General features: G+C 31.1%; 1 pseudogene; it reads right to left on the bottom strand.

Annotated features, from left to right (window-relative positions):
• Window positions 1–21,222, bottom strand: part of LOC132941754 (lachesin-like) — a 241,880-nt pseudogene extending 220,658 nt beyond the window's left edge.
• Between the last annotated feature and the right edge of the window lie 1,246 nt (window positions 21,223–22,468).

Here is a 22,468-nt window from a genome sequence, read left to right as displayed (position 1 = left end):
TTTTGTTCTTTACGTTTACTTTAACGTTATTAAATTGGTCATTTTTTTGGTAGGCGACGGTGAGGATCAAAAAAACCATAGTCAGTTGTTGGATATGAAAAAAGGTTATCCAGCTCAAAATATTATGGCACTGCCATGCAGTTTTTGGTTCTACGACAATATGGCGGTCTGCGGTCGTGTTCAGAGAGGACAGTGTCAATATTTTGCCACGCTCCAATTCGTTATAATATTTTCAACAACCATCGGTTTCGAAGATCTCCAAAAATACTTAATAAAATTATAAACTCACTTAAATACGTAGTTATAATATTATATTTGTATATTACGCAATAACAGTGACTGCACAATAGGTATAATTATGCATAATTATCATTTTATTTATATTGTAATGTAGTACGGAATCTGAGCAAAACCATAAAAACGTGGAGTTTTATTGAATTGGACTTGTAACGTTTTGTAAACGCTTTTCCCGAGAACTGTTGTATTTTAGTTACTATTGTGTTATGAAACTTTCGTATTACGATTTTTTTCAAATTGAACTCCCTCAAAATTACCAATGTGGTGGGGTAACGTGGCAAATATATTAGAAGGTCCCATACTGTTTTTTTGGCCCAAGTTCACATTCTTTTCTCAAGTGTACAGTGTACATAATATTGTCCAGTTAGTTCATTTCGGTATCGTTTGGTAAGCATTGACTGCTATAGAATAGTGTAAATGTTAAATATTATACTATTATAGTGTTATATAATTATTATGGTTTATCCAACGGAAGATTTGTGAAAAGTGTGCTAACACTGTGCTTGGCTTACAGAGAATGCATTATACGGCAAAATATTTTTCCAGTGTTACTGCTGACGGGAGGAAGGTATAAAATGTCGACGACTTACGGCGTATAATTTATAATTAATATTTTTTTAATTTTAAAAATAAAAAAATCTAAGAGTAAAACAGCCCGGTAAAACGATAACGGTATATGTTAACCGGTAAAAGCAAAAAAAAATACTTCAAACGGAAATATTATATTTTAGAATTGGTAATAATAATAACGATATGTGGGGCATCTCCTAATCATATAAAAAATGTTCGTTCAATGAAACCTCATATTTTATGTATAGTTGAATAATTATTAAAAAAAAAAAATCAATAATAGAGATTGGTGGTGGTGACCTCTGAGGATAGACTTTTTTTCGTTTTAAAATTTCGATACTGTTAGTTATACTTTTTATACAATATTATTGAAATCGTATGTGTATGGGAATACAAAATAAAATAACGCATTATGAAAAAAATATTTCACTTGGAATTGGATTTTGTTTAAAAAAATATATGTGTAAGTACACTGTTAAACTTAAATTGAAGAATGTGTTTTTGTACAGAAATTCTAAAGAAAAAATATAATATAGAACCCGTTTATACTATTTAAATGTGCATTTAATTTAATACTGATGTTATATTGGTGTATTTAGTTATTAGAATACAACTTTCCCTTTTCAATAACGAATCGAAAATATTGTATGCAGTGCCCGTAATGATTATTTGATTGACTTTCTTCGTACGAATTTAATTTGTTTAAGGACCATGCGTAGTATATTTTGTATAACACGCAAACACAGTAATAATAAAAATATATATTATATATTACTATTTGTTGTAAAGTATTATACATTATACGCCCCTATGTATTATATAATCTGAAAAAAGGTCTCCCGTGACGCTATTTCGACTGAGAATACCGCAAACTCTAATCCACTTTGCCGTGAAATCTTTACATCGAAAAGAGAAAAAATTCCATGTCATAAGGAACCCCTGCCCCACCGCCTCCGCCGCACTAAAAAAATATAATATTTTCTGGACAATCAGTTAAGTAAAAACTACTGTAATGTAAAGTCATATGGAAAACTTTTTTCCGTCGTGTAATATTCTAAGAAATCATGTATATGCCACCTGTTCAGAGAACACGGCCGGAGGGTTTATACTTCCACCTCCGTTGGTTTACCATGGTAACTTCTACGATTGCAGCCAAACAAGTAAAAACCTTTAGCATTCTCTTCGATTCCCATTGTATTCGGAAAACACTGTTCGAACTTTGGGCATAAATCCCGAATTACGAAAGCACCGTACACACAATTCGAATAAATACTGTACGCAAATTGTATATTATATTATACATCAGCGTAGGTACATAATACATAAATATGTATTTAGGAGGTATAATATGTAGTCAATCACGTGCATACATTGGCAAGAGTTCAGAGTATGTAAATGTATTAGTAGTCTTGTGGGTGTCATTCAGGAATATTCTGATTGTGTAGTTATCGCATTGCTGAAAATAAAAATGATGTCACGACTCAAAAGTTACGTCATGATAAAATAGGGAGTTTTACAGATTTCAACGGAAAATTACAAAAGTATTTGATATAATATAGAAGCGATTGAGCTGACCTGTTTAATAGCACCAGGTGGCTTATATAATATCCTTATCTATTATAGAGCATACAAAAAATGAATGAATTATAAATATTATTTGTTAATATGATTTTTGAAACACCTATGATAATTGGTAGGTGACAAAAGCGTTCAAACAAAAGTGATATTTTTGAATGGGTCGTAAATATAAATAATTTCACAGGATACCAACCATATTATACCTGTCGGTTACCTACCGCCACAGTTATACCGTGTTGACAACAAATTATTATATTTTTTTATAAACTATAGTATTTCGTTTTGTAAATTTCAGTCTCAGTCCACGAAAATTATTATTGGCATTTTATAATGTATCGCACGTGAGCTTAGTCATGTTACACAATGCAACACAAACAAATCATAGTAATGTTAAATAAAAACTAATCAATTTGCAAACACAATAACATCTTATTACGAAATCATATTAAGCACTTTCATTTCATTAAAATATAAAACGCCACATAGATTAGTGGTTACGGTTAACGCATTATCCACGGCTACCCAGTCTTTTAGTATTGATACAGTAAAACCCATTTGAAAACGATCGATTATATATTATTTTTAATCGTGAGCAATCGTTGATTTTTCCCAAGGAGAATATGACCAAGGTGTAATATTATTATTAAAATTAAACATATAAAATGTTTCAATAACAACTCGAAATAAAAAAAAAATTATTTTGTTAAACAAGCGTACCTACATCATTTTTTTATCCAATTTTTTTTTTCGTCTAGTACCCATGGCTAATATTCACACCGATTGTTTTGACGCTCGACGCGTTGTTAAAGGTCGGTAGCGGTTTAAAGTGCTTTGTACGGGTATTACGAAAAAAGCGTATTATTACGGCCTCCGGGCATTTGCAATTTGTATTTTTTCCCTTGTTTTTAACACACTCAAACGTACGAAGATTAAAATTTTCCTTCGGAGCATGTGCGCGGACAATCGTCCTTCCAGGGGACAATAAACCGCATGCGATAGGTGTGCAGATAACCAGCTACGGAGGGTTTTTTTTTTACCGTAAATCAGACGAATTTTTCTCGAAAATGCGATACCTAGATCGATAGTAAATTGTAGTTGTTGTCTTTATAATATTTTTTACCGTCGACACAATAGTACTAGTATTACGTGTATATAGCGTAGTTTTCGCATTTGCGGTATTAATATGTGACCAGACTACCCCAGCCTCCTATATAGTTAGTCTTAATTTCTTCCCTGCTTACGTCTTAATAATTGGAACGAAATAAAAAGTTTGATAAAATAGAAATACACTAGTGGCGCCATCTGTCCTATTTTTACAGCTACTTTTTATAATTTTTTTACGGAACCATTGAATGAGTTGTGTCTTGCAAAGTATAATATCAGCGGTCGTTTACATTTCGATGTTCATTTTTTCGGACAAGAGTATCGTCAAAACGATTTTTTCACGAATTTATTACGATTAAATCGAAATGTTATAGCTAGTTAGCCTCAATTTTAATTATGCCACGTTCAAAATATCCTCCTCAGTAACTGGATTTTATGTAATGATGTTATACCTAATTTGATTTTTGAAAATTTGGATTATACAGCTTGTAAATACTATTGTTTATTATGGTATTCGCTCAAGCAGCAAAAACAGTGTTATTAGCGAACGTTAGATTTACGGTCAACGGCTTAATTTTGAAAGAGATATAAAATAATATAATTTCTGTACACATATACACATAACATATTCACATAGGATAATGATCTAAACGTTCATATTATTATAATTGTACGCGAATTATTCGACGTGGACAGAAATCCGCTTACACGCGGAAAGTCTCGTCCGTCAGTCAGTCACTCTGCAGTTATATCCATCAGTTTGGTCCCCGACCGTCGGAAAGCAATTATCATTCGTTCGCATTTACCCACCGCACTTCATACATAATATATACCTATACAATATTATACAATTGTCTCAATATATATTGTACGGCGCAAGTGCATCGGTGCACCGTCTGCAGCCGTTTCGCGTCACTTTTGCCCATTTAATTTGTGTGTATGTGTGTGTGTGTGTGTGTTTATAACAATGTGATAAAGAATAGGGTACAATATTATATACGCAGTGACACGCACTGCGAGCAAATTAAACGCAAAAAAATAAAAAATATAAAACCCAACTCCTTTTTACGCATCCCGCCAAATCCCGCCGGTGACTCCGACTCCATTCCGTCTCCGAATTACTTTTGCTTCTCCGCCGCCGAACAAACTAATTAAGTCGTTCGCTGTCGCCCGTCAATGTCTCCGACCCTCAACCCTCAACCCTCCCCCCCCCTATCTCCCCACACGCACGCCCCTCGACAAACACCGACCATCGTCTCGACCCTAAACGCGCGGGACGGCCGTACGAGAAGCGTATTCCCACCGGAAAACGATCGCCGACCATACACCGCGGTTTTCGTAGTAAATCACGAGAATCGAAATACTTTGCATGCCGATGGAATGAGGAGGTTTTTTTCGTCTACCCATCGTCATCGGTATCGACCAGTCCACCGATGGCGCGTCTTCTCCAACCCTTTCCATAAATAATAATAATAATACTGGTGAAATAACACGACGGGGGAAGAAAAAAGGAGAAACAACAAATTCCTATGTAAGGATGAGGAAATTGAAATTCCTAAAACGTTCGGAAACGAAAGATATATTTTATTATTTTTTTTCCCCCCAAGTCCGTATAATGACTTCCTATTGTAAAGCGACTACTTTTTTTTTCTAGTTTTTATAAATTATTATTTTTATTTTACGCTCGTGAATTAAACACAACGGAAGCGATGATTCAAAGGATCGAACCGTATCCGATTTATTATCGCCGTCGACGGTGTCACGGCGCGGTGAGTGTGTGCGCAAACGTATTTTCAAAATAATTCATATTATATATTTTTTTCTGTTAAGGCATTCGGTCGGTCGTCTTTCCTCTAAAATGTTTATTGGCTCGTTCCGTCTGTAACCCACTCGGTGTATATTGTTATTGTTGTAATGAGAATTTTCCAAGAATTTTCCCGATATGCAAACAAACTGTACAGTCAAACAGTATTTTTATTTTTAATAAAAGCATAAAGTTAATTTGATTTAACTAAATACGAACATTCTTACTGAATAAGCTTATCTGGAACTACACAGTGACTTGGTTAAATTGCTCGAGTTCAAGTATTTTAAGATTATTAAATATCTACAGAGTAAATAAGTATAATATATTTCAAATTTCAATGAAATATTTGATCGATCAACGTGAAATAAGTTATTTTATATTAATAATAAAACTTAACAGCAAAAAGTGTGAATTTTTTGGTGGGGGGGCTTATGTGATGTGCGTGATTATTAATTCAAACACTATGCTCAAATGGAAATAAATACCTTTGGTGGTACCTATTAATCGATCTCTATAATAATTATAGAGAATGATACAGTCATTCCAAAATGTTACTCGTTCATTGCCATCAGCATAACAATCAGTTTCATTAGAACTATATGAATTCGTCTTCGTCTCATTGTCAAATTATTCTATTATGTCTACAATAATCTTGTGAGTTCGATCCATTATAGTTGCACCTTAGTTCGTAACAAGACTTAGATGTTCATCGTAACCGCAATATCTTCCTACGCCAGCCAAGCAAAGCCATCGTCGTTTCAAGTTCTATGTCTCAAAGTATTTTTTTTTCGATTCATTGATTCGCATACATTAATATTTACTATTGTTGTGCGTATAAAATATGTTTTGAATATGAATGGTAAATATTGAGAAAACGGACTTATCACAATGGACAACAGTGGCACAGTTTGCAAGGTTGGTGGAATACTTGGGAATTATTGTAAGGCAATCTTGTGTAGAGGACCACCATTTAGAAAATGTTGTAGATTCACAACATTCAACAAGATGACATTTTTAATTTACTCCAGTTATAAGATCGAACATTAGATAAATGTTGTTTTCTAACAATGTTGATGTTGATACTGCTGTGTATTTCATAACTTTATATTCACCAATTAGGTAAGTATGTCTAGTCCATTTAAAAATAATTTTCCTTATTTAATTTGGTAATTTACACAACTTTCCTTTTAGTTACTATTTATTCATCTTAGACCACATAATGCACTGTTATAATTGTATTAATATTATTTATTACTACTTAATTTATTACTAGAATTAAACTACTTAGAAATTAAACTGAATGGTATCTTCACTTAATTTTTAAGTTTTTAACTTAAAATTAGACTTTTGAAAAAGAAAATAGAATATGAAATAATTACTTAATAATATTTGACTATTCGTGATAACATTTCGTCAGTAAAATTTCGACTTACAGCAGAACTTCAGTGGTAATTACAGTAGTAATTGGTTTTGATTAAAATTGATACAATTATATGAGATGTTCTTATTATATATGTATTCTCAAGTAGATATTTTAAAATATAAATACATCAGGTCAACACTGCAAGCATAACTTAAACTTTAACTGACTAAATACGTGTTATGAATATATGCGAAAACTTACCATATTTGATAAATATATATATATATTTTTTTTTCTTTAAGTTACCCTTAGCACTAGTGACCATTAGGAGTGAAAGGTATTATATTAGTGAAATAAACTGTTAAACAAATATTAAAACCAAAATTAAATCAAGCTATCGTCTTGCGACACGTTTATTACAAAAAACTTACGTTAATAATATTATAATGAAACGTATATATTTATGAATAAAATCGAATTATAAGATTATTATGAGTGTGGCAGTCAAACAATCAATTAATTAATATATAATATTACAAACAAGATGGTAAAATATCTACTTTTACGAAATTGTGTGTCTACATAATTTATATTAAGTGTGAAATTCACTCAATATTGTAAGTGTAACACGAATTCGTATTAACCAATATTGGAAAACATATTACAATTTTTTTACTCAGAGAATGAATGCTCTATGAGAAAATTGGGGAATTGCGTTGATTATTTTATAGAGTTACAATGTCCGACGTTTGTTATGTTATCTATTTAATATTTAGTATCATGTACGTGTTGGCGATTTGCGTAGATTAAGATAAAAAATAATAGTTATTCTTTTATTTGTTTTGATTTTATTTTTTTGGCTGTATTGAGCGAGTGGAATTGCAATGACCTTTTGAAAACACTAGAATAAGGCCAAGTTCTCAATGTTGCCAAAAAAATGAAAAAAAAAATGAATAAAAACAAAAATATAATATGATGGGTTTACAAGAATTGTAAACCATTTTTGTATAAATATAATATTATTGGTCATTATATTATTAATTATAAGCACTATTTATTATTCATATTTTTCAATGTACATACAAAAACAATTGTCGAAACCATTATAACTAAAGGTAGGTATACGCCTTTATAATATTTGCATAAAATACACAATAAGTACAAAAACAGGTAAGTATGCGAGTAGAACAAGTATCAACAGTCATATTTGTACAAATGTTATCTCAAGAGTAATTTATTGAAATGCTATTTATTTATATGCAAGCGCAACGCATTACAATATTATACCGAATACGTCTTCGTGTTTTCCAAAGGCACTTTAAAGGTACTTTACGTAGGAACGATAATTTGTTGATCACGATTATTCACGAAGAGGGTTTCTCGTTCCATAAATAAATATTTTATTAAAATACGAATTTATTATTTTCAGCGCTTGTCCGATGTAATCCAGTTAAACTGCCCTCGACTCACTTTTCCTACACTCGTAATCTTCAAAAAATAAAATTAAAACTAAATAGGTAGCTCCTCTAAACTCCGAAGCAGTATTTATTTAATCGGTGCGCAGTTAATTTAACGCGTCGTGCCACATTATTTATTTTTTTCTTCCGAAATTGATTGTGTCGGTACGGCTGTTTGTTTAGTCCTGTGAAACGAACATTGGTTTACTGTGAGATATTTTCCCGCCAAAATTTAATTTGATACGCGTCCCACCCAGCGCCGAGTTACGTATAATTCGATTTAGAGTAAGAATTTATCGGTTTTCGCGATCTTTTGTTTGTTTTGACGGCGGCGACGACGACACGGAACACATGTACACGAAGAATACACGTAAAATTGATAAAGTTTAACGTTCGCACAACCCACACAACCCTAACCGTTTGGCGTTGGTGGTTGTAGTTACATGCGTGTACTTCCCCATGTATGTATTAATATATGTATATGTAAACGTATATGAATGTATATATATATATATATATAGTATATGTATATGTAAACGTATATAAATGTATATGTATATATATATTGTATATGTATAAACATATATATATATATATATATATATTGTGTATATTGTACATAGATTATAGGTATAGTTATATATTATTTGTAGTAACATAATAATATTATTTTTAGTCCAAAATGTTGATAGTCTGTCAGATTATGATGTAATGTTTGTGTTTGGGCCCGCAGTTGCCAGCGGTGCCGATATATATTAATGATCGATTTCAAAGGCGAAAAGGTACGAATCAACTAGAGTGGTTGTGTTAAGTCAACGTTAAGAACGGTGAGTTAAATGTACTAGTCGACGACATCAGTTTATTTATTTAATGGTTTAGAGTTGATACGAAGAAAAATATCGACTGAACTCGGTAAAAAATTAATTTGTTTTTCTCATCGCTTGGGTCACACAATATAGTGATTTTGTAACTTTCAACATTTTTAAATAGTAAAATTTCTTATTTTAAACTATGACTGTAGTGTTTTGACGTCCATGTGGTCAACTCAATTATTTATCTGAGGCATATTATTTTTCTTTGTTAGTTTATTGTTCATTTAAAATCTCTGTACACGCGTGATCAATCAAAAAATAAATAATTTATTAATAATTTGTAGATTGTATAAACTTAAATAATTCAATGTGATGTACTGTTTTTAGAATTATCTGAAAAACTCTAAGTTATTACAACCAATGGATACATCAACAAATTTAGCCGTAGAAAACATAAAAAATTAGATAATTCACTGACTAGATAAGTTAAAAATTTGAAAAAATTTAACTACTCAACTTGGCTTTGTCGCTTAAGACAATATTGGTGCAATGGTGCAGAGACCTATTAACTTATACTAGTTAACTATAGTGTACAAAATTTACATAGCGCACTAGTCAATAGAATTCCATAAATGGACGTCAATCTTTATACATACTTAAAGTATGGCCAAATTATAACCATTTTTATTCTCACAACTTACGTTATTATTGTATGTAATTTTGTGTATCTACAGATTTCATGATATTGAAATCGTATTGAAAATTTATGCAAAAATCCCTTTAGCTGGGTCGCTATATTACCAAACTATTACGATTGTGACAAACAATATTTTGGAAAAACTCGTGTACTCTGCTTCATATATGGGTCAATGAAAGGAGGGTTCTAACAATCACTTTATTTAAAAGTACGCCAATTATCATATATGATTGGCAAGTTGTCGAGTATTATAAATCAATAAGTACGCCGACGGATGACTGACATAATATTACCTAACTTACGAAATACCTACCGATACATGTGAACACAGTGGTTCGTTATAATGTTAATAAACTTGTTCAATTTAACTTGAACTTATTCTGCACTTTTATCGTTTTTTTTTTTGATCATGATCATTATTAATCCAATTAACTATATGTGTTACAAAATATACAAAATTATGTTATAACAACCCATATACACTCACTCGGGTTAAATATTAACCCCAAAAAATCTTGAAATACACGTATAAAACTAACATTAATAGTATTGAGTCTTTTAGTACCTTATAGTAATGTATGGTTATATTATATTTAAAGTAATTATTGTGGTATTTACTTCTATATATTATTTTGGTATATAAAAAAAACAATAGAGTACATTTGTACGCCGTGGGAGTAAATGTAATATAAAAACCACGCGAGTGGTGACGGACTGGAAACACAATAATAATATCATTGTCAACATTAATAACAACAATATAATGAAATATTATCTGAAAATAATTTTTAATTATTAATCCACAATCATGGTGTAGCTCAATTGCCTATCCAAAACGCCGTGTGAGTGAGTGAACAGCTTTATTTTCTATTCATTGCTATAATGGTTAGTGATGTGCCACTAGGAATATTCCCCAAGGAACGTTCCCGGGAACAGGGAATATTCCCGGAATATTCACCAACTTCTCAGGAAGTTTATTTAAAAAAAAAAAAAGCCAGTGTGTGAATAAAACGACTGTCTATCCTCTATACTACTGAACATAGTATATAGAAGTACATAGTACTTAACAGTATTAGTTAGTGTATTTTTTTTCACATCAATTGGCTAAACTGGTAATAATAAAAATATTATTTAGTAATAATAATAATAAATATTTAGCAAACAAAACAAACAAAATAAAAGTTCAAAAACAGAACGTCATTTATAAGAGGTTTGCAAGCTCATCCAATAAGCATAGGTATGCTTGTAAACGGATAAGCTGGGTTCATGTTATGAGTATATAAAGAACATTTTATATTTTTGGAGTACTTAAATAATAATAATTATTATAGTAATAGACATCTAAGAACAGGTAAAATAGTGTTAGTATGTTTCTTATAGTTGTTAAAATTATCAAAATTAGTTAGATTAATATTATATTTACGAAGTAAAAGAACACTTTTAATTATTGGACTCTTTGTAACAAAATTAGTATAATTACGTGGTACAATTAAATTACAGTTGTTTTTTATTCTTGTATTATTACAATGCAAAGTTTGGAATTGGCTTAAATTTACTTTATTTAATTTTATACACAATACAATCCACAGATATTTAAAATCTAATATTTACACTGATAACTGAAATTTAAATGTATAACCTATTATCATAATTAATAATTTGAATAGTGACGCTTTAGGTTGGGTCAACTATCTGAGAAAAAATCGCAATAATAAGACAAGTAATAATGCATATAGGTACCGGGCCTACGTCATAGGAAGACGTATTCCGCCAGTGACTGATGTAGCGAAGAGGGAACAAATAATAATGATACATTTTTACGCAAAATATTATTATGTGCGGGTGACCGTGTAGTACGTTTTTTTAAAAACACTGGACGGCGGAGAGAATAGAAGCAGCAGCGAGATGAATAATGCGATATTTTACGCACAATATTTTAATATATTATATCAATGTTTGCGGTTTAGTGCTTTTCGGAATGTTCACCGTCCCCGAAAACAAATCGCGCATCGGGGGAAAAAAAAAATAAATATTTACCATGTATATTGTTATATGAGCGCCGTTGTAGCCAGTCGGTCGGTTGGACTACCAATTTTTGCCTATCCCATTTCGACACCCCGCACGGCTGCCTCCGTAATAACCGTCGTCGAAATTTATGCGTCTACGAGAGAAATACTTTCGGGGCTTTGCTATTGTGCGTGAAAAAAAAAATGTGATCGCAACACTCACGACCAATGTGTGTGTGTGTGTGTCCATATATAGCACCCCATGGCACACGGTTGTCCATTTTCGACGACGATTTCACGAGACATTTCCGCAACTATTATACGGATATAAACTATGTACTATTCACCGAAATATGTTTTGGGTGGACAATGGACAGCTGCTGGTTTATTTTTCCGCGATTCGTACGATGCGATGTTATTATTATACTGTTTCGATCATTGCGATTTTCACGATTCCCGCACGGCAGACGTTTAATAATTAATCCAATTTCATTTTTGGCGCGTCCAAAGACCCCGGCGATATATTTCATTTTTTTTCCCTACGTTATTCGTGGCGTGACACCCGTGCACACTTTTTCAATCGAAATGTATCCCCCGTACCGATACAAATATAACTTATACAAAAAAACACTATTAATTTGACCCACATATTCAATAATGCACACATATATTTTACGGCCGCGATACATACAAACCTATTTGAGTGTGTGTTACGCGTTAATAATATGTACACCGCGAGAGTTTCCAGTATTTTAATTTTACTAATTAAAAATATTACCTATATATCTACTATAATTTACAGGTGGCGAGCAATACAAATTTTCCGATTATTTTCATCATGATTTATTTGTTTTTATCGATTTCAATAAATTATGTTTGTCATACTTATTACGTGTATAAGTGCACATTATAATAGAAATTATTTCAAACTATACCCAACCACAGGTATTGTATTGTTTTATCAATTTATTATTTTCATGAATTTTTCATGAATATTAGGATAACTATTTTGAAAATATGTCTCCAAAGATAGTATAATTTCTTTTTATGAACTAAATATTGTTCTTTGATCCCATAACTCAATAAAAACACGCACACATGTGAAGCTAATGTAAAACAATATGCAAATTATTCAAAGTCTAAATTAGAGTCGAGTAGCAACCCCATTGTCCTATATATTATATGGTTATTTAAAGAAACAACGTATATTTGTGCCGTTTGTAGTGGTTAGTAATTCGTATTTAGGGTACAAGGTTAAAAGGGAGAAATAAAATACAACGTATTTTTCCAACAGAAAATAACAGATTTTCGGGAGCAGTCGTAAAGGTTATTATAACGATTTCAAAATTCTTAACAATAACTCTGTAACGCAATGTTGCCAAACGCATATAAATCTAGTAAAAAATATTACCCCTAAAAAACGATTGAACGTCACCGACCAAACGAAATTATTGCGATGTAGATGTTTCTTCGGTGTTCATGATTTTCCTCATGGTCTTGCACAAATATTTTATTTCTAGAGAAAATAATGGGAAATTCAAAACGGTCTTCCGATGGTATGTATATAAATAATAATATGAAAAGAAAAAAAAAATGTCCTCGAGCGCTTTTTGAAAAAAATCTTATCAGGTCATATTATGATGGATAATTTTTGCGGATAGAAGAAAAAAAATTATCGAAACCATCAGGTATTTTGCTCGATAACAAAAGCTGCACCGACCCCATGAATAAAATATATATATCGGGAGAAAGGTTACCCCTCTGAGAGTTTCGGTATAGAAACAGTACCTACGCTGGACAAAGAAGCGAGAAAAAACTCCTTGAGCGAAAAAAGATACATATACGACGATAATTTATTACTTTAAGCCTTTTTTGTTCAACGCTAACGTGTATGAGTATACGTTATTTTTTTAAATGGAAATTAAAGTTCCAGAAATCTCATTGAAACGGCCCGCCCAAAAAAAAGACCCTTTAGTTTTCAATTATTTATATTTTATTATGACATATAACTTGGCGGAGCTTTGTTTCGATTTTTTTGTAGAGTAAAATTGTATACATATATACAATTGTGTAAAACGGAACCTAACCTTAAAATTGATTAAAAGTATATAATATAATTTGTATGATAAAAAATTGTATGATTAGTTTAACATTTTAAAATTATGAGTTTTCAGAATATGTATACAGTAACATATTTTACGCAATTTAATTAACACTTTGGACTTTTCTACGTACTAGTAATCAATTTATTGGCTTGTAATTTGATAGTAATCTGTATGATAAAAATGTTATGATGAGTTTAACATTTTAAAATTATGACTTTTTGGAATATGTATACTGTAACATATTTTACTGTAAGGTAAAAATGCAAATTATAAATTTGTTAAATATGTTAATCATAATGCGTTTACTATTCAACGTAACAATTTCTATTATTTTCTTAGTTAAATATAATTTGAATTACATTTACTCGTTTGTATAACTTTATGAGTAATGAATAACATTTCAGCTATGCAATGAAATAATATTGTATGTAATAATAATATTCAACCTACCCTTAATAATAAAACTCAAATATGGACTAAAATATTTATACTCTCAATAATAACACTGATCTAATTAACTGTAAAAAAATAAATATCTCCACTTAGTAGAAGATACTTTTGTGGTGAATGTTACGATTCGGACATAGGTAAGTGTACTACTGCATTTAGTCTATCGCTGACACTTAATCGTAAAAATATAAATAATCAACGACTGTGAAACCTACCTAAATTTTTTTCAGGTGTATTAACACAGATAAGACTTTGATATAGCCGATATAGGTATTAATATTTTGTCCAAACATAACACCCGGATATAATATAGCAATGTGTTTAAGCGGAAACAGAGATTAAAAGAGAAATCTGTTTAAATATTAAAACTAATTATCACATTATATATTTATATAGTACAAACGAATGAAACAATTAAGAATAAATAAAACAGTTGGTATAGCCTTACAAAAAAAGTCATTCTAAAAATGTTTTAATGGTTGGTACTTATGTAGAGTTATCAAACAAATATTTTACTAAATAATTAGGTATTATAAACCTATTTAAAATGAATAAAAAAATTTATGCGTCGTGTAGAGTAGTGTTATTTATCACAGTTCAACACATTCTCTTAAATTGAGTTTTTTTTTCGTTATTGGTTTTTTTCTTGTCTCCAAAGGAAAAGCACAGGATATTAATATTGCAAAAATCGTTTATGCCATTAAAATTTTTTCTTGGTTTATGTAATCGCATCCTACCAGATTTGCATAAATAATAAAGATTTCAAATTGATAAAAAAAAACAAGCCAGGCAGGAAAACAGTATTTAACATTTCATCATTTTAATTTTTTTTCTACAAGAAGATTTTGTTGGGAAATGAGTTATTATAAATTTGTTTATTTTTGTAGTCGTAAAGTATGAAAAAACACGTCAACAATACATCTAAAATTCAAAAATATGTATTTTTAGATATTATGATTTATTATTTGTATGTAGATATTACTACGGTTCAGAAGTGTGGCACCTTTTTTTTAGCTGTCCAAATTAAGAAAGTCAACAAAGTAGCGTGTTGTGATTAGTATATTTTATTATGTTCTGTGCAGAATAGATAGTATTTGTATAAGAACATTATATTTTGTTGATAAGAAAGCATAGTTTTGAATAGTAAATAAATACAATATTATGCAGTTATAATATTACAAATATTTCAGTGACTTGAAATTATAATTTAATTTTTTTATTGGATGAAATTAAATTTGTAAATTAGTTTTTTCAACAAGTATGTAAACGTTCGTCGTGGTTTAACGTGAATAGAGGAAAATTAGTGATGTATTATTCACCCCGAAGCTTGAAAAAGTACTAACAAGTTTTAATAATCTAGGCAGAAGGCACAATTAATAATGCTTAATAGGTTTTGACAGAGAAATGCCAGGAATGCATTTCGAGATTGTACATTGACCATTTATAAATGCATTTACCTGGTCCAACTATTGAGTATTAAACTCTTACGTAAGACCCAGGTAATCGGTTATTATCTTAATGATGTTGGGTGGATATGGGCAACGGTGCTTTTGGGTTGATTTTAATTGTTCCGTTTGATAATGGTTTGGTCAGTTCGTCAAACCAGCTTCATCGTGCACGTCTGGATCGTATAGAAAATTGTAACGGTTAGTTGAAACAAAAAAAAAAAACCATTTTTCTTTGTCTGTTCATTATAATATTATGGCCTCTGAGACAACGAAACGGTGTCTCAGTTGGGCCGACGCTTTGCATTGTTAGATAATTGCCAGTGTGAATCTTTATTGGATTTATTAACTGACTGACTTTCTCACACAATGATCGACGAAACCTTAGGAATATTTTCATTATGTAGTATCCGACTCATCGGTGGGGGACCCTGCAGCCTTTTTCCGCTTGATCAATGATCAGATGTGGTCGAGTGGGGTTCCGACTGCCCGGTACCTCCACTATTTCTTAATAATACTTAATTATAATTAAACAAGATATGATTACACCGAACTTTCCGTTGTACCAGAATGTTGGTTCTAGTTTCACTTTTGAACAGAATGACAGTGATTACTTTAAGGATAATAATATATAAACGTATATTAGGTATACTCATCTTGGTTGAATGGTCATATGAACCATTTATAAAGGAAATAAGTAGGTACAGGCTAAGCACAAACATCGTCTGAATGCATTTCACGTACTGAGAATTCTGTTATAATATTTTAAACGGAATTGTTTTCTATACGTCTGATGAGATTACATAATTCTAAATAAAGCTATAAATATAGAAAAAAAAATTATTTATTGATTATGTCTATGTACTATATTTATGCTTTTGTGTCATCATGAAATAATGTACATTTTACTCTTTTTAAACGATACTATTCTTTCTCGAATTTCTCAAGAAATTTAATTTATAACCAAAAAAGATAAATAAAAATACATTAAACTACCATCTTGTTCGGTTTTTTTTTACGAAGATATAATATATATATAATAAAAACATAATAACTAATAACACAAAATCATCAAAGACCATTTGAAAACATAATAATATAATTGATTTTTGGTACGCTACAAAAGTATTTACATAATTTATATCTTTTGTTTGAATGTCTTACATTTGTTAGTCGTTACATATATTATTTTTAAAAACACCCTAAATGGTTTGTTAACGTACGTTAACCACTGTTACCGTGATGGTAAACAATTCTAAATACATAATACGAAGTTCGGAGGTCTGTGTAGATTTCAAATAATAATAATAATAATATGTTCGCAAGCGCCGTACGTGATATTTATAGAAACCGATTCGATTTTAACTCAAAATATTTACGAACTCATCACCTGCGTATTCGTTCAAATCATAAACACGACCAGCGACGATTGACCGCGTCTTTAGTCGTTCTCAAGGAGAGGCCAAAATTACACTATACCTACCTAACCGAGTCGGCAAACTTACGCATCGTTATTTTTAACCTCAGTGAGATCACGTGGGAACAAAATAAAAAACCATTACTACGATTTCGGTATACGTTATGATACTTATAATATACGGACAATCGCGTGCCGTGAAAAAGTTTTCCAGACGATAATATTTCCGTCGAATCGGATGTGAAAACGAGTTGTCGTGAGCGGTGTGCCCCCCTCAGGGGGGGGGGGGTGTCATGTGTTATTTCGGTATAATCATCGGTACGTGCTTATCGGTATACGCTCTTTCGTAGACATGTTGCCGCCGAATTAACAGCTGATTTCGTTGTTCCGTGTGCCCCGTCGGGCCCGTAACGTACCATCACAACCATTACTACAATTGCTACACTATTATTGGTTGCAAATAAAACGATATTATTGTTTTGAACCGAAAACTCCGTGATAGGCACCACAGCGATTGAAATTATTATCGATTCATCATAGCATTTCGAAACGCACTATTCATTTTTCACGCCGATCGCGTCAAAATCACCACTATCCGACCATTAATATTCAAAACACACGCACACGTACACACACACACACACACACACACACACACTTACACATGTTCGGTTTACTATTATTAGTATAATAATTAATTTATTATATAAACCTGTTTAATTCGTTTCAACGGTCGCGAGTGTTACAGATCATTGCCAAAATACAGAATAAACGTGGTACCTACGCTCTAATTTAAAAATATACGATTCAAAGTGAAAAACAGCTCTCGAATAAGATTTTCAGATGAAATTCCATTGTCCATTATATCACAAATAATTAAAAATACATTTAGCGACTGTAGTTAACGGAACTCGTTAAATCGATAAATTCAATAAAGTCATTATTTTAATGTTTTTCCGTTATTATAGTTAATTCAAATTCTTACTTTTCTTTTAAACTTCAAATACTCGAAATATGTACATCCATGTTTTCACTTAAGCAATGATTATTTTCATAATCATTATTTTGCTGTTTTCGTTAAATTTAGTTACCAAATTGTTTTAACGTTTGGCATTCAAACACCATGACAAACTATTAAGTCTTTAAACATTATTTATGACATAGTAAATATATTCAGTTGTTTTATTTCACGTAGTTTGTTAGACTTTTGATGTTTTGTGATGAAAAAAAAGTTATGGCATAATGCTTCGAATTGTTCAAATAACGAAAATAAAAACGGTACTTCAGAAATTGATGGCCCTATGGCCCTATGGCCATAGTATCAACTATCAATATACAAAATCATTATTCTATTAAAATGATTAAAAACAGTATAAACACGTAAACCTAATTATATTAGTATTAGGTACCTGCCTATTCTTTATTAATGTTATCATATGGGTATTAATATAATATTATATGTAACAATATTAGGTACTGTTGATTTTATTTTTAAACAAAAAAAAAAACCGTAGAAACACTGTACTAAATCGTATTATAATCCAACAACTTGTATGCTCAACCATTTGCTAATCCAGTGCACACATATTATAGTAAGTGTTTATAAATAGACTTTGGACAGCAATAATACTGTATTAAGTTTAAATTGGTGCGGTGGAACCTAATGTAAACTACCAAACCACCGACAAACATCAACTTATCACGCGGCTGACTACCACAATAAACATATTGAAGTGTATAAAATATTAGTGTAAACAAAAACGTGTTCGTATTTCTATCTGACGATGGGTTCAGGACCACCTGCAGATTGTGTAGATATTTGCTGTAATAAAGGCATAAAGCGCCGACACGTTGTTTATAATCCCATTCCAATAACAAATAATATTATACTTTCAATATTTTAATTACTTGGTTTCTAATAATAGCATGTAGTAATTACTTGTTTGTATACGTTTTTTAAATTAAGTGTAAACTATAATATTGTCTTATTTCACTTATACAACATAATATGTTTTGAAAATAAAATCGTTAAAAATTACTATCTAAAATCATGTTTTATTCAATTCGTGTATGCATATCATTAATTTTGTTTTTAATTCACAACTCAAAATGTGTACTATTTTATTTTAATATATCAAGTTCAAATAAATAAATACTATTATACAATTTTACAAAATCAATTAACCGCCGCTATACTTAGTATGTTATATTTTGCTTTATCGATTAATATTGCATATTTTATTACAATAATTATAATCACACTTCCTGGTATCGCCCTGAAAGGGTTAATTAAAATATAAGCACAGATTGTTGCCTTTAAAAAAAACTTAATAAACAACATAATATTATTTATACATTTTATCGAATAAAAGTAAAATATATATATTTAAATAAATAAATATATGAACAAAGTTAAAATCATAAAATATTGTATAATCCCTGCTTTTAAGATATAAATGTATAGTATTAGAATAGTACAACTGTTTTACATTTATGAATATTCGTTATTTAATTTTCATATTTTGTTTGAAATAAAAAACCTAGCTATCCATAACTATTCTTGACAATTTTAATAAATATATAATATAATAATATATGTTATATATTATAGTGAATATTAAAAAAGACAAAATAATAATTATGCTATATGATGGACATTATATTAATAATTATTAATTTTAGGTATTGTATTTTAATATATATATATATCCATTGAATGAAAAAAGTGATTGGCAGATTAGAAAAAAAAACCGACTTAACAGGTTAAACAGAAATACATACTAGGCTACTTGTTTTTATACATAATTAAATATCAGTATAATGCTAGGCGTAAAAAATAATAGTTGAATTGCAAATTATAAAACAGTGAAGAGGTGAATTTCTTATGATTTTGTATTAGAAGATGTACACAACCAAATGGCTGCAGATGAAACTAAATGCAATATAAATAAAAACGTTAACTGAGCAATTATGACGTATAAACATTGCAAGGCCTTAGCCACGTTGTATATTTTTTGTCCATAAAATTCACAATGTTTGTCACTGAAAGTCACGATGGACCCGATGGGTATTTTTTATAGTAATTAAAATGGTTTCGAATTAATATAAATACAGCGCAATTTAATTAACGCTTTGGACTTTTCTACGTACTAGTAATCAATTTATTGGCTTGTAATTTGATAGGTATTGAATACAGCTGAGAAAGGTGAACTTTGTTTACTTTAATTTATACCGAATAAAAAATAAACACATACAATCCGAAGGTGTATAATCGTTTCTGGGTGTTCGCAGACGTTAAAAATTACGGGTTTCAATTAAATTATTTTAAAAGAAACAACGATAGTATCACGTACATCAGTAATTTATAATAATATGGACATTTTGTTTTAACACAAAAAATAGAAGAAGAGATAAATTTGTAATTTTTATTCATGTCTCACGTTGATAACAATAATAATAACAATGTCTTCTTCGTATGCGTGTGAATGGTGTCGTCGGACATCTATATAAATAATGAAAAGCGCATTTTTTGTTGTTGAACAGTGTATACATATTTCATAGTTAAATTCCTGAATTTTGGGTGCAAGAGCGGACTTCTATATATTTACCGGATTGGTAGTTTTTAAATAGGTTTTTTACGCTGAATATTTTTAAAGACAAAAAATACTTTTGACGACGTAGAAAATCAGATTTATTTTTTTGCCGTATTCGAGCCGGACAAAAAAAAAAACGACGTTAGTGTTTATCCCTTCCTTACCCCGCCGTCCGTAGACTACGTAATTTTTGGACGACTTCCAATGTGACTACGATCGCGTGAAAGAAAACGCGACGTGAAAAAAATCTCAAATGTGTATGGGAAAAAATATAAAAACCGAAAAATTGTGACACTCACCTACGGCGGCGGCCAGCAGCTGAAGTGCGGCCAACGTGGACAGGACGACGGCGGCGACCGCCGGAAAACCGGTGGGCATGGTCGCGGGAAATCTCATCGGCGGCGGCGAAAGGAAAAACGCGGCGGCGGCGGCGTGCGCGTACGACGAGGCGGCCCGACGGGGAGAAGGACCGTCCGCACACGTGTTCGGAGACGAACTGCCGTCAACGACGTCCGAGCAAGTCGGCCGATCTGCCCGCGGCGCTCCGACGTCCGCGCCCGCCATCTGGACGACCCGAACGCCACGCCGCCCGTACACGACCATACCGACGCCCACCGACTCCACGACAAACCGTTGTTTGAAATCACCATGTTTACAACGATATTATTAATTATGATTATTATTATTCGATGTCGTATAATGTTCGGTTTTGATATTTTCCTCAACTCGTGACGGTAATATAATATTATTATTATTATCATCGGACTCAATATGTATTGATGCGTCTCATTGTATTTACACGCCCTCCCCCCTCCCCCCCACCCCCCAAACGTGATATTTTTTTTATTTATTTATTTATTTATTTGTTTTCATTTAAAACAGAAATGTATACATACATGTAAAATTACAAATATTTATACAATGTACAATGTCATATTATAATTTGGCATTATACATAAATGATTGTCTCCGTAAGCTAGGCTTGTTGTGGAGACAAGGTTCTTAAAAAATATCTCGTACATTTACTAAATAATTAAATTAACACATTATAAGTCGATCATAGTTGATTATGTGAAAATAAGCTATCGTGAATATACATTTTTAAATATTTTAGAATTACATAATAAATATAACAAAGTGACAGGAATACAGAAAAATTATCTATGTTAGCAATTAAATTTTTTCATTTACCATTTTCTTATAAAATCTAAAGATTCTAAACAAACCAACGTCAATATTTAATTCCATAGCCATCTTAATTCCAGCATTCAAGGGGTTTCTTTTTCCAAATTCCGTTTTACACTTAGGAATTAAATAAATATTGGTTTGCTTAGCTCTTGTACAGTGGTTATGTTAAAATTTAAATTTTTGAACATCAAGGAAAAACATATTCGATAATATATGCCGCGCGTATAATTGATTTAAATTTAAAATACGATATTAATACGATAAGCATAATATAGAAGTTCTATAACAACCGTCCGCAGTCATCACGTCGGAAATCAACGATCTTACACAGGTAATAATATAATATATTATGTTATTGTGCGATCATCAGAGCCGTTAAGGGGTAGGGGGTGGCGAATGGGGCGAGTGCCCTAGGGCGGCCAAACTTGGAACATGTTAAAAGGAGGCAAATGTTTAAATATGTATGTTTAATAGGGGCGCCAATGAAAGTTAGCACGGCACCTGGTAATCATTCGCCACTGTATCGATATACCGTTAATATTATTATTAGATACTAATAATAATAATTATTTAGTAAAT

Source organism: Metopolophium dirhodum, chromosome 3, assembly GCF_019925205.1.
Source record: "Metopolophium dirhodum isolate CAU chromosome 3, ASM1992520v1, whole genome shotgun sequence".
NCBI classification, from domain to species: Eukaryota; Metazoa; Arthropoda; class Insecta; order Hemiptera; family Aphididae; genus Metopolophium; species Metopolophium dirhodum.
This window is presented reverse-complemented; position numbering and strand designations above follow the sequence as displayed.